Source organism: Cryptomeria japonica, chromosome 6 (genome assembly GCF_030272615.1).
Source record: "Cryptomeria japonica chromosome 6, Sugi_1.0, whole genome shotgun sequence".
NCBI lineage: Eukaryota > Viridiplantae > Streptophyta > Pinopsida > Cupressales > Cupressaceae > Cryptomeria > Cryptomeria japonica.
The window spans coordinates 241,948,875-241,962,782 of record NC_081410.1 but is presented as its reverse complement, the minus strand read 5'-3'; positions in this window follow the sequence as shown (position 1 = coordinate 241,962,782).

Sequence of the window (13,908 nt, the reverse complement as noted above, 5' to 3'; positions counted from 1 at the left end):
CTGATGAGAAACTATGTTTGAGTGATCAGTTTATCTAAGAAAATGTGATGTTGCACTTTAAGGTGTTAGATCTTTAAACTTGTTGGAAATGAATACTTGAGACCTTTAGCGTGTCTAGCTCTTGAATCTGTTTTGACAGAAGATAACCTGATTGAATGACCCAAGAAGATGACCTAGTCTCTATGTTTGACTGTTTGAGAAATGGGTTATTTTTGTTTTATGAATTTGATGCAGTTTACCAGAAATGCTGACAAAATAACCAGAAACACTGCTATACATACCAGAAACGCTGCTAAACTGACTAGAAACGTTGCTATATGGACCAGAAGCACTGACAAACTGACTAGAAACACTGATAGATAGACCAAAAACGCTGACAACCAGACCAGAAACACTACTATACTAACTAGAAACACTGCTATATGGACCAAAAACACTGACAAACTGACCAGAAACGCTGAAAAACCGACTAGGAACGCTGAGGAACATACCAAAAATGCTATTATGTAGTGCAATGACTCTAAAGTTCAAAACAATGATGTTTAGATTCAGCAAATTAGGTGTTTGAACTTAGGAGATTGTTGTTTTGACCTATCTTTTTTATTTTCAGACTCAGATAACTGAAATTTAGGCCTAGCAAGTGCATACTAGGAGATTTAGTGTTGAAACATGAGTAATTTGACATTGAACCCAAAAGAGTTGACGTTTAGACCAAGAGAGCGGGCATTTAGACCGTAAAAGATGAGGTTTAGACCGAGAGAGCTGACATTTAGACCAAGAGTGCCGACGTTTAGACCAAGAACTCTGAAGCTTAAACTAGTGATGTAAGAACTTATACAATGATTATTTTGACCCCAAGAGTTAATTTGTAGAATGAAAAAATTGATGTTTATACCTAGCAAGCTCAACCTTGGAGAGTTAATGTTGAAATATAAAAAATCTAACATTCATTCCAAGAGAGATGAAATTTAAACTAGAAGAGCGACTGTTTGGACCGTAGGTGCAACTATTTGGACCGTAGGTGCGACTATTTGGACCGCAGGTGCAACCATTTGAATCGTATGTGCGACCGTTTGAACCGTATGTGCGACCGTTTGAACCGTATGTGCGATTGTTTGGACCGAAAGATCTAATTTGTAGGTGCGACTGTTTGAACCGTATGTGCGACCGTTTGGACTGTATGTGCGACAGTTTGGACCGAAAGTGCTAATTTGTAGGTGCGACTGTTTGAACCGTATGTGCAACCGTTTGGACCGTATGTGCGACTGTTTGGACCGAAAGAGCTAATTTGTAGGTGCAACTATTTGGACCATAGGTGCGACTATTTAAACCATATGTGCGACTGTTTGAACCGTATGTGCGACCGTTTGGACCGTATGTGCGACTGTTTGGATCGAAAGAGCTAATTTGTAGGTGCGACTGTTTGAACCGTATGTACAACTGTTTGGACCGTATGTGCGACTGTTTGGACCGAAAGAGCTAATATGTAGGTGCGACTATTTGGACCGTAGGTGCAATTGTTTGAACTGTATGTGCAACCGTTTGGATTGTATGTGCGATTGTTTGAACCGTATATGCAACTGTTTGGACTGTATGTGCGACTGTTTGGACCAAAAGAGCTAACCTGTACTAGATCCCAACAACATGAGCAAGACACACACAAATCAAGCCCATGGAGAACATAGAGAATGAGGTTATTTCGATCAAGCATTGTAGTTTCATGATTAAAGGATGATATATCCTGATGAGAAACTATGTTTGAATGATCAGTTTATCAAAGACAATGTGATGTTGCACTTTAAGGTGATTGATCTTTAACTTGTTTGGGGTGAAAACTTGAGACCTTTGTGTGTCTTATTCTTGAATTGTTTTGACAAAAGATAACTTGATTGAATGACCCAACAAGATGACCTACTCTCTATGTTTGACTGTTTGAGAAATGGGTTGTTTTTGTTTTCTGATTTTGATGTAGTTTATCAAAAATGCTAACAAAGTGACCAGGAATGCTGCTATACTAACCAGAAACGCTGACAAACTTACCAAAAACGCTGCTAAACTGACCAGAAACGTTTAGAGATAGACCATAAACGCTGACAGACAGACTAGAAATGCTGACAGATAAACCAAAAACGCTGCCAGACAGACCAAAAATGCTGATAGACAAACCAAAAATGTTGACAGATAAACCAGAAACGCTTCCAGACAGACCAGAAATGCTGACAGATAAACTAGAAATGCTGCCAGATAGACCAGAAACATTGACAGACTTACTAGAAACACTGCTAAACTGACCAAAAACTCTAATGTTTAGACCAAAAACTCTAATGTGCTCAAACTTGGAGAGTTAATGTTGAAATATGATAAATTTGACATTCACACCAAGAGAGCTGACGTTTGGACTAAAAATGCGATTGTTTGGACTGATAGAGCTAATCTGCTGTGAAACTTGTGAATTTGACCATTTAAAGTTTGATTTTTCAATGTTTGTTGTATTTCAATGGATGATATCTTGACTTGACTTACAAACTCATAATTTAGATTGTATTTTTGTCCCAAAGGACACATAAAGTGTATGTTCAAGAAGCTTTAAAGAAAGCCCAAGTTTTCACGGGTTTTGAGCAATTTGAAAACACATCAATTAGTCTATCCTAAGGATATTGGCTTCATTATTAGTTCTTAGCCCACAACTTGGTACCCTGTCAGCTCACACAGCCTTGTCACCCCCTAAAGGGCTCCCATGTTTTTGCCTTTGCGAGAGCTAGTGGAGTCCCGTTATGAGCCTAGCAATAAGGTCTCAAAAGGGGAATTCACACATACACTCAAGAGGGACATATGGTGAGTATCTTAAGGAGAGATTCTTCCCCCTCCATGCACTAAGAATTTAATAATTTTCGGAAGTAAACCGGGTAGCTTCTAATTTACTTGGAACTAGTAAGGGATCTGTTCGACGCGTCGGGGTATAAACTCAATTAAGAGGTCTCCCAACCTTGAAAACCAAGGTTTGATATACCGGAAGGTACGGAGGAGAGCTATTCCCGAGCACTGTCGTTGCTTTGATTTTCATCAAAAACACATTTATTTTATAGTGGGTTGGAGTACTTGGCGTTAGCCGTTCCCACTTGGGTCATTCCCCTCTCACTGGTCTTAATGGCTAAGAGTTATTACTCTTCGGGAGGGCAGGCCCGCTAAAGATATGCACTATTGAAAGCAAAGGATGAGTCTGACTTTCTGATCACCTAAGAAAGGTGAGAGCATACTCGCCTATCATCAAAACACATAAGCCATGTTTGTTCATTTCCATTGTAATTAGTCTATGTGCCTAATTTAACAAATATAAGTGCAAAATCTCGCGGCTACAAACAAAGTTAGTAGTTTATATTGCATTCTTTGGTGGCGAAATAGTTTGTGACTTCGGTCTTTCATAGTGAAATAAGTACTTGCAAAACCAACAATCTATGAATTAGGTTAAGGAAAATGATAGTCCAGAAGCATAAATGAGGAATGCAACATACAATATTTGCAAAATTAATAAAAAACTGAAAACGCCATCAAATTGACCAAGAACGCTGCTCTGCACACCAGAAACGCTGATCTGCACACCTGAAATATTGTTTTGCACACCAGAAACGTTGTTAAAGAGACAGAAAATGCTAACAAGTGTACCAAAAATGCCACCATACATACCAAAAATGCTAAGGTATAGAATGAAAGCGCTAAAGTACATAAAAACATAAAAATAGAGTTGAGGAATCTCTCATAAACGCCATTTGAGGTGCCAAAACGCCACAATACAGACCAAGAACGCTATTTAGGAGCCCAAGAGAGCTAATATGCACTTCGGAAGAGCTAATCAACCCATCAATGAAATTTCTTGCGAGCAAACTTGTTAAAGATCAAAGGGGCTAGGCCCCATGGTGGGCGCCAATAAATGTGATGCTAAAAATGTTGTTAGTATAAGAGGCATACACATATAATGAGACAATAAAAACATAATTGAAAAGCTTAATTTCAAAACTAGATTAGAAATGCAAACCACAAGCCTTCCTTGAAATGTCCCATTTTCCTCTATTCTTGAGGACCTTGAAGGTGTTGGATTGATGGGCTCTCAATGGAGCAATGACCTCCAAAGTGACAACTCAAGTGTTGAGTAGCTATTTGATCATGATTGACTATGGAGACGATATGAAATGCATGATTTAAGAAACTAGATTAACATGCTATGATTAATCCAAAATCTAATTACTAGATAATTGAAATGCAAATGCCTATAGTAAATAGTAATGATGCCTAAATTGATATAAGATGGGATCCATATTGCTCCAAAATGGGGGATATTTATAGGAATTCCAAGGCCAAAGCTGAGGTGGCAGGAATCGACGGTCTAGATTTGATCTGAAGATATCAAGGGCCAAGATTGAGGAAGTTGGAGAAGAGGATGGAGGAAGAGACACTTGTCATCTCTGTGGTGACAAGTGTCAAGGAGCCTTTCTCATGAGAGGGTGTTATCGTGTCATTTATCCTTCATAACAGGAGTAAATCACCCTATTAAATTTCATTTGGAGACCTTGTCTTTCTTGCAATGCCTCGGTTCAAGCCTTAGTCCGTTTATAAATTGTCTTTATATCAAAAATGTCGAGTTTTAGCAATTGGTCGAACTCCGGGAACACATTGAACCATTTTGAACCAGGTTCATTAGGTTCATTTAGGTTCCACGGGTTCATAGGTGTCTTGCGGGTTTTTCATACTAACATTCTTTTAAAGCGTTTTGCAGCGTTTCCTTATTGGTCTCTTTCGGTGATGTGTTATATCATCTCTCCAAGTGTTGAACTCTTTGAACCTAGTTCAAAAGGTTCAGATGTGTTCAATATGTTCAACACAGTTCAAATGGTCAGCAACACATGACATAGTTAATCCTTTCAGAAAAGTTTTCTCTTGGGCGCGGTGTACGCCTTGAACTACTTGAACCTCAATGAAGTCTATTCAGAATGTTCATGTGTGTTCAAATTTGGTGGGCCCCGTGAGTTAAAAGATTTGATGGTGCGTTAATTACCAAGTATGAGGAAGGCGAACCATATCTTGGATGATGTCAATTGTTGGATTTTTGAAGCAAGTAATCATTTCGGGAACTGGTGGTTACTTAAAAAATGCCGCCATGCATTCAATGCATGCGTGCGATGTCCAATCCACAAGCTCAATACACTTGAAATTATTAGAATTGTTGCACTTAATAAGTCTGTATCATTGCTCCTGCTATAAGGTATGAGAGGATTTATTCTCTGAAAAATTGTTCCTCGTCGCTGCGGTGTTATTTTTCTTGGATAGAAGTTTGGTTTGCTGGTAGTCATTTGGTTGCTCTCAACTGTGAAGGTGAGTCCATTTCTTGTCCTCTCCAGTGATTTTTACCTACTGTATGCAGGAAAAGTGGGCTGATAGAACTCAATATGTGAAAATATTGTAAAATGACTTGTCCACACACACACACAGGACTTCTTGGTGCAAGCTATGAAGTAACGTAGTATTACTCAGCTTCCCAAGGTGGGTCCCATGGTTCTCTATCTCACAATGTCCCTCAAACCAATGTTTTTGCTCTCAGATCACTGAGCAAAATGGTTTAGGGATGGCAAATGCAAGAACGAGGGATGCTTTGATAGATTTTAGGATGAAATGCATCCTAAGCTATGCATGATTTTAAAATGCAATAAACTAGATGATAAGATGACAAGGTTAGTATGAGTACTATCCTAACATGATATATTTAGTCTATGATTGAGCTAAATGATAAAGAAAGTATTCTAAACATGCATATTTAGACTAATTCCTGATTTAAAAGAGACTAAATGATGAGCATATATGAAATGAGAAAGCTTGAATGTATTTGAGCATAAGTGTGATGCTACAAATTTGAAGGATGATTCTATATGGAGGAATGAGAGCTCTATTTATAGCAAGAATAGGGCAATGGATGGTCAAGATTGAATGGTTTAATCAAGGGTTGAGTTTGAAAGTTGGGGATCCATGTTTGTAATTGGCACCAATGAAATGGTGACAAGTGTCAACATAGGGTTGGATTGAGAGAAGGGGTTGGAGGCATTAAATGCCTGAGAAGACCTCATGGTTATCTAGAGGGTAAGGGTCAAGCTTAAATTAAGATTACCCACTGGATTAAGAGTTAATCCAAGGATAAACCTTTGTGCAAATGATTAAGAGATAATCATGGTCAAAGCATTAATGGCCTGATGAGACCCTTGGGTTGGATGAAGGTTGATTCAAAACAAATGTTTTAACCATGTAGGAGGGTTTGAGTTAACCATTAATGGTTATTGGAGACTTTGGGGATTAAGTGGTTGAAGGTTGAAAGCCTTCAATGGTTATCAAAGACTTTGAGGAATTTAGTGGTTGAAGACTTGAAGCCTTTAATGGTTATCAAAGACTTTGAGGGTTTGAGAAGTGACTTCCCTTTGCTTAGGGATGTGACAAAGTTTAGAAGAGGGGTTAGGTTAATTAGAAGCGATTAGAAGAGTCTAGAAGGGATTAGAAAGGGGTTTAGGAAGACAAGTGGGAGATGTAGGATTTTGCAAGTGGATGGAGGGATAATAGGATTTAATTGAAATAAATGATTTAATTCAATTTGGTTGCAATTAAATAAATTAGATTTATTTAATTTAGGATAACTATTTAATTAAATTTGAATTTAATTAAAAGTGGATAGGGGGGATTTAATTGAATAAAATGATTTATTCATTAAATGGGTATAGTGAATTTAATTGAGTAATTTACTTAATTAAATAGAGGAATGCGAGTAATTTAATTAAATTGGATTTAATTAAATAGAGAAATGAACATAAAATAATCATTTAGGAATATGGTCATTTTTATACGTCTACACCTGCATTTCTTCTCTTGTAGTAAGGTTTGTTGAAGGAAAATAAGGCTAGTCATTCATAAATTATGAAGTCCACCTGTTCAGGAATATTTTTAGTCTTGCATGTACAGAGCCCATAGTCAACAATACCGACCTTAAAGGGGAGAATCTTGAAGTTTTAAAAGAAAGGGTTTTCAAGGGAATTGATGGTTCTTTTGGTGTGGAAGTTGAGTAGTGGTCTCATAGAGGCGGTAGCCTTTCCCCCAGCTATCCCTTGCCCATAATTGGTTAGGGAATGTATTGCTAGATATGATCCAGCCTCTGAAACCATCAGGAGAGACAATGGTGAAACCCTCCTTGCAATTAACCATGAAGTAATTTCCTCTATTTTCAAGTTACCTGACTACTAGTTCTCAAACTTTTCTCCCGTCCAGTCAATCACCGAGTTCAATAAAGACAGAACCGGGCACCGAAATAACGTAGAAAAATATTGGTTGAAGGTTCCTCAAAGGGGTGGTTCCAGATTACCCAAGAATCCCAATAAGAATCATATGTTGCCTCACATTCACGATGTCATGTTACTGTTACACCGAGTCAGAGGCTCTGCGGAAGCCTACAGTTTTGATGAATGGATTTATTGCTATGTGCAACTAGTATTAGAAGGGAAGCAATACCTTGATTGGGAAGAGCTGATTGCTGATTCAATGAGAGAGTAGTTCAGTATGGCCAAATAGTTTAAGCAAAATTTCTTCATGTCCTCGTATCTTATATACTTCTTGGCGTGTGTTAAGGAGTTAGTTGGAATACCTAGACATCCCACTAAGGAAGAGGTCCCCGTATACAATTTTTACCCTATGCTGCAAAAGGATAATGCCTTGCAAGACTTTAGGAGGGTACACAATGCCTTTCTGGGAGATTTGTGCTATGAATTGAGGAATATGAAAATCAAAAGAATTTCTGAGGATGCACAGGCACTGGTAAAGAGGTTTGGCAGTTTCTTTATTTAGTTTACTCGTTTCTGCTATATAAGGATAGGCGGTTTTGAGGAAGAGCCCTTCAAGCTTCCTCATTATTGTTCAGATTGTTTTGTTTTAGCAGAGGTATGTAGGTAGCTAACTACTATGATTAAAAAGGCTCAACCCAGAGACAAATGGGAGGGTCACTTTCCCGTTCAGTTAGGTATGCTATCCTGCAGTTCAATGTCGGATGCTTTGAGTATTGGAGCGGACCTGAAGAATTTCAATTTTCCCCTATACCATGAAAGGAAAGGTTTTGACAACAAGGGTTTCTCCCGAAGTCTTGGTCTAATGCCATATCTCCCAATTCCACAATTAGAAGACTTCTGAGAGGATTGTAGTGATGAACTCAAAGTGTTCAAAAGGGGAAACATGAGGATGGTGTTGGAGCAAGTCATTTCATTATAGGTAAAGCTTGACATAGACGGGCTTGAAGAAGATTATCTAGAATTGTTTGAACCTGGATACTTAGCTCAAGCCGAAACCGAAGTGTCCTGTATCAATTGGGGTGATGAAGAAGAGGACGATATACAACTGAGAACAAAAAGGGTTTTGGAGAGAACCGCAGAATGGACTAAAAGGAAGAATGCAGTGAAATTAGGCACAAAGTCTAACTCTGCGAGAAAAAGTGAAGTTACTCTGCGTTCACCAAAGCGTTTTTCTAATGATACTTCTATGCCTGTTCATACAGGTAAGGATAAAAAGCCGCTTCAGGGTAGGCACAAGTCTAATCCAGCTTTGGATTTCTCCACTCCTCGACATACTTGGTCACGAAGTGCTGCTCAAAGAAGGATGGATTACACTAAGGATACAGAGGCGAAAGATAAGATCCTAGAAGCTCAGATATTTGAGGTTGAAGATCTGGATAGTGACATTGCTAATGCTCTGGATTCCCATGCGGTTACTGTAGCTATGACACCACCCTCTAAAACGATCGAAGGAGCAACTAGTTCTAGCGCAACCCCTAAGTGGCTGACCACTTCGGTGAACAGAAAATAGAGTTCCATTCCTATGGCTATTCCAATTCTAGATATGGTCATTAAGTATACAGAGAAGGGCCCCAAGCCAAAAAGGTTCAAAACAACTGCTCGACTAAATAGTGATGAAGGGACCGAAAAGTGGGTTGTCGAGATTGCTTCATACAAGCCCAAGGAAGAAGACAAGGAAGTTAGCACAAAAGATTTTGAGGTCACTAAGGTGGAGCTGGGAAACATGAGTAGAGATTCAGATAACCATTTCTTTCAGGTATCCGCAAAGAAAATGCTCACCAGGTCAAAGAAAGACGGTTGGGAAAAGAGAGAGCTAAAACGACATATAAGCATCCTTGCTCAATTCATTGACAACATCGATTGCTTCGGAGCACTTCCTATATCCCATGCTACAAAGAGTTTTGATCCTACTTCACCATAAAATAAAAGGCTAATGAGTTAGGTTCAACGAGCTAAAAGCATTGTAGAGGCTGTTGAAAGATGGATTGAAGGAGTAAGTAAAGATGAAGAAAAGTACATCATGAACTCCCAGAAATTATGTGATGAGATACAGAGCCTCATTATGGAGATTCAAAACCAGGTTTTGCCATGGGAGAAAGAGGAACACAAATGGGAGAATGTCTTTCCTATGTTTACTAAAATAGAAGAATACAAAGCTACCAAGTTTTTGATAGAACATTCAATCAAGCTGGTAACAGATGAATGCCAACTCTTCGTGCTGAAGAAGACTATAATGTGGCGGGTGCTCACCTTCAAATCTGTGATCTCTGATGCTAAGACTTCTGTGTATAAACTCCAAGACCTCCAATGCAGTTTAGTTAATGACAACAAGGTGGTTAATCCTGACCACAATTGGCAGTTAGGGATTTTCGGGCTGAACACGTAGGATGCGATAAAAGTTTTTAGGATATGCATGGATAAAATCAAAGCCAAGGGCATTTTCACTCCTGAGGATATAACGCGGGTTGCTCAGATCGAATCTATGATGTTTATCGGTAATGATCAGTTGCCGAAACATGCCAAAAAGATGGTTAAGCATAGATGGAACAAAGAAGCGACCAAGGCGAAGCTCAATGCCATGCCATGAAGGTTCCAAACCAATCCATAATCCAAGAACTTGCAACTACCCATGACACCCAGGAAAGCGAAGAAGAAGGTGATGATGGGAAAGCAACATAACGTGTGGATCAAGGCCCTATTTTTATGTATTTTTCATGTTTATGCAAAAGACTTTGGGACATTTGTCCCAATTATACTCTATTAGTTTCATAACTTATTTAGAGGAGGTCGGGTTTTCAGGGAAACCTCCTCTGTTCTAAACTATAAATTAGACTACGATAGACGGGAGAAGGGTGAGATTTTGGTTTGAATTTTGTTAGTTTTTACTTAGTTTCTTTTTGGTTTGAAAAGTGTTGTTTTGCTGAAGGAAGTGATCAGGCTTTAAAGATCTGGAATTGAAAAGGGTTTTATAGATGTATTGATTGTGTTTTTGTTACATAAGATATATATATAAGGATCATTCTGTTTTGCGGAGAAGTGAAGCCTTTGAGTTTTGAATCTGTATAGTGATATATCTTTGTGTATGTTGATCTAAATCAAATGACAGTGATTACCTTTCCAGTACAGAATATTATTATTTTTCTGAGTTTCCTTCCTGTGAATGTTTAAAAGATTTGTGTTTTGAAAAGGGGATTTCCTCCTTATCTGTTTTTATGGATTGTAAAACTGGTGTTCTGAACTTTGTTTTAGCCACTTTTATTTCTCGTATTTGAAGCATCAAGAAAACTTATTTTTCTTTGAAATATGTGTAGATCACTAGCCTCTCATCTAAGAGTGAGGTAGGTAGCCTTATGTGCTTTCTGGTTAAAAGCATACCAATTAAAAATTAAATAGATTATTCTTTGAATAACTTACGAAGGGAGCTGTACCTATCAAAAAAAATTCAGAGGGAAGTAGTATATGTTACACTTACCCAACTGTATGGTGAACTTTTGTCTTTAAAAGAAGGCGACAGAGTGAAAATTCATTAATTTAAGGAAAGGCAAAATCCGTTCACTAACAAAGGGCAAGTGTCCAAGGGAGGAGACATGTGGTAAAAGTGCCATGTGTCTCAAGGAGATAATATCCACACCATGGGAGGTTAGGATAAGGAGGTTAGGATGTGCAAGATAGGATAGGGTTAGTTAGACTCAAGATTAGATTGACTGGGTTAAGTTAGGGGATGGTTAGGTTAGGTGGTTAAAGTTAGGAGCCATGTGCTCATTTGAATTTAGAAATTCAAATAATTGGAAAATGGTAATTAATCTCAACAAACTTGGGTTTGTTAATCTTAATTAGGAATTAGAAGAATTGATTAATATGGGGAGACATTAATTAATTTAGAATTAATTAATCAAAGGGGGATATGAGATGAACTATATAAATAAATCATTTAGATTTATTTACTAGTAGATGAATAGAGAAATGAATTAAATTGCTTGTGAATTCAATTAATTGGGAAGGGGAATTAATCAAATAACTGTGTATTTAATTAACTATCTTTCGACCATTTTTAGGTGTATACAGCTATAGACATATCAAAGAATCTGGTATTTCACTCTAAGACAAAGCACATATCTATTAAGTATAACTTTTTGAAGGAGAAGGTGGTTGAAAATGAAGTTAGATTGGTTTAAGTGAACACTAAAGAGCAGATTGCAGACATCTTCACTAAACCTTTGCCTAAAGAATCATTTGAGTACCTCAGAGATAGATTAGGGGTTTCTTCCCCTCCAGCAGAGAATTGATTGATGCTATTTGGCATCAGTCCGGTATGCATTATCAGAGATATTATTCATTCCAGATTGATGTGCTAATGCTACTACTTAGGGGGAGTAGTTAGTCTTGTGATTCAGTGGTTATGTTTTTGCTTTGATATTTTTGTCAGATTTCTAGCATTGATGTCAAAGGGGGAGAGATATTCATGTGAAAAACTTAAGGAGATATATACATTAGTGGAGAAATTTGCAGAATTTAACTGTGATATCATCTATAGGGAGAGTATCGATCAAAACTTCATTGCTATATTATTGTGTGGGAGATTTGTTTGGGATTTCTTGACACTTGGATATTTTTCAAATCTAGTGTTGCCATCAATGCCAAAGGGGGAGATTGTTGGCCATCTTAAGGAATTTACTATGTTGTACATTGATGTTTTGTCATTAATGTCAACACTAGCTGTTTTGGCTGCTTTACTGGTATCCTTTTGGTCCCGGTAGGTTGTTTGGTTTTTGGTTGATTAGATCATGATGATCTGGTATACTCTGGTATGCTTTGGCTTATGGAATTGGCTTAGATCTTCTATTCATGCTACTCAAATTCATGTTCAGTTAGTTGGTTTTGATTTGGTGATCGGATGCTATCTTTTATGTTGGTAAGCTTGGTTTGTTGATCCAGTGAGGGTTTAACCGACAAATCTTTGTTGAATATCTTTTGATGTTATGCATAAGTGGTGTTGGTGAGGCTTCTAGTAAGGATTCGGGATGCTAATGGTGATCATTTTCAAGGCTTGGTTGATTGGGATCATTTCTTTAGTGTGTGTGGACCTATATTGGGTCCGGTTCTATCTAGGTATTGGACCGACTTAATGTAATGTGTTGTTTGATCTTCTCGATGTGTTTTTGGTATGTCTTATGGGTTGGATATTATTTGTTTGGTCTTAGGACGACATGTTTTGTAATTATGTAATTTCTTTATTGTCTGGTGGCCGACCTTATTGTTTGTGGTTGAGGGTTTGTATATATATGATGCAAGATCTAATTGTAGATCATGATGTAAGGGATAATAAAGGATGTATGCGAGAGAATAATGTAATAATCATTCATGCAGAGGATTTGGTTGATCATTGGTGATCAAGTTGGGTTTATGTAAGAGGATTAATTCCTCCAGTATTGAGCTTAACCTGAAATGTATTCAGACATAGGAGATTCTATCATTGCAGTTCATTCTTCCTTCCGAATTGTAGTCTGGATTTTTATGTAGTCAGTGAGACTCCTTTTGTAATGAGGAGTGTGCTCTAGGCTGTTGGCCTTCCTACAAGTACAAGACCCTCCATTTATAATTACATACTTACTGCAGAAGTATTATCTGACTGTGGGTAGGCTTCCCACTGTGGTTTTTTCCTTTACCGGGGTTTCCACGTACAAATATTGGTGTCATGTGGATGGTATTTATTCTCTAATTGTTGCTTGTGCTTAATTGATATATCTTCTATTTTGGTAATTGGTTTATGTATTCTGGTATTGATCTTATGTGTTCTGGTATTAAAGTTTTAATTGCCTAAGGTTCTCGTAATCTAGTAACAACTGATTCACCCCCCCTCTCAGTTGTCTTTCGATTATTTGAATTGTCTAACAAATTACACCACAATAATTATGCATGCATATAGAATGTGAAGCATCTAAGATAAATAAGATTCCAAAATGCTAATATCAGTCTAGGGCCATGACAACCGAAGACTGAGAAGAGAACTCATAGAAACCAAGTAAATACTGCCACAAAGAGTAACTTTTCATAGAGCGTTGAAGCAAAAAGTAACCTGAAACTATAAATGCTTATGAAATTGAAATTTACCACACGATTAAGATTGAATCTGGAAAAGTACACCTATGTAAACATAAATATATAAATGTATGTGTGTGTGTGTGTGTGTGTGTGTGTGTGTGTGTACATATACACATATATATGCATGTGTGTATATATATATATATATACACACACACATGTATATATATATATATATCTATATCTATATATATGTATATATTTATATTCATAACTCCCTCCGTTAATGACATGAAGAACAGGGGCCACAGAAAAGGCCAAATAAGATGAGTTGGTTCGTTTATGAACACATATATACATACATATCCATATATACGTATACATATATATGCATAAACATATAACTAGAGTATGGTTGCTACTATTTACTAAATAGAAAACATAATGGGAAGCAAACTTCACAGAAAGTAAGAAATTCAGAGGAACTTCAAAATTACTT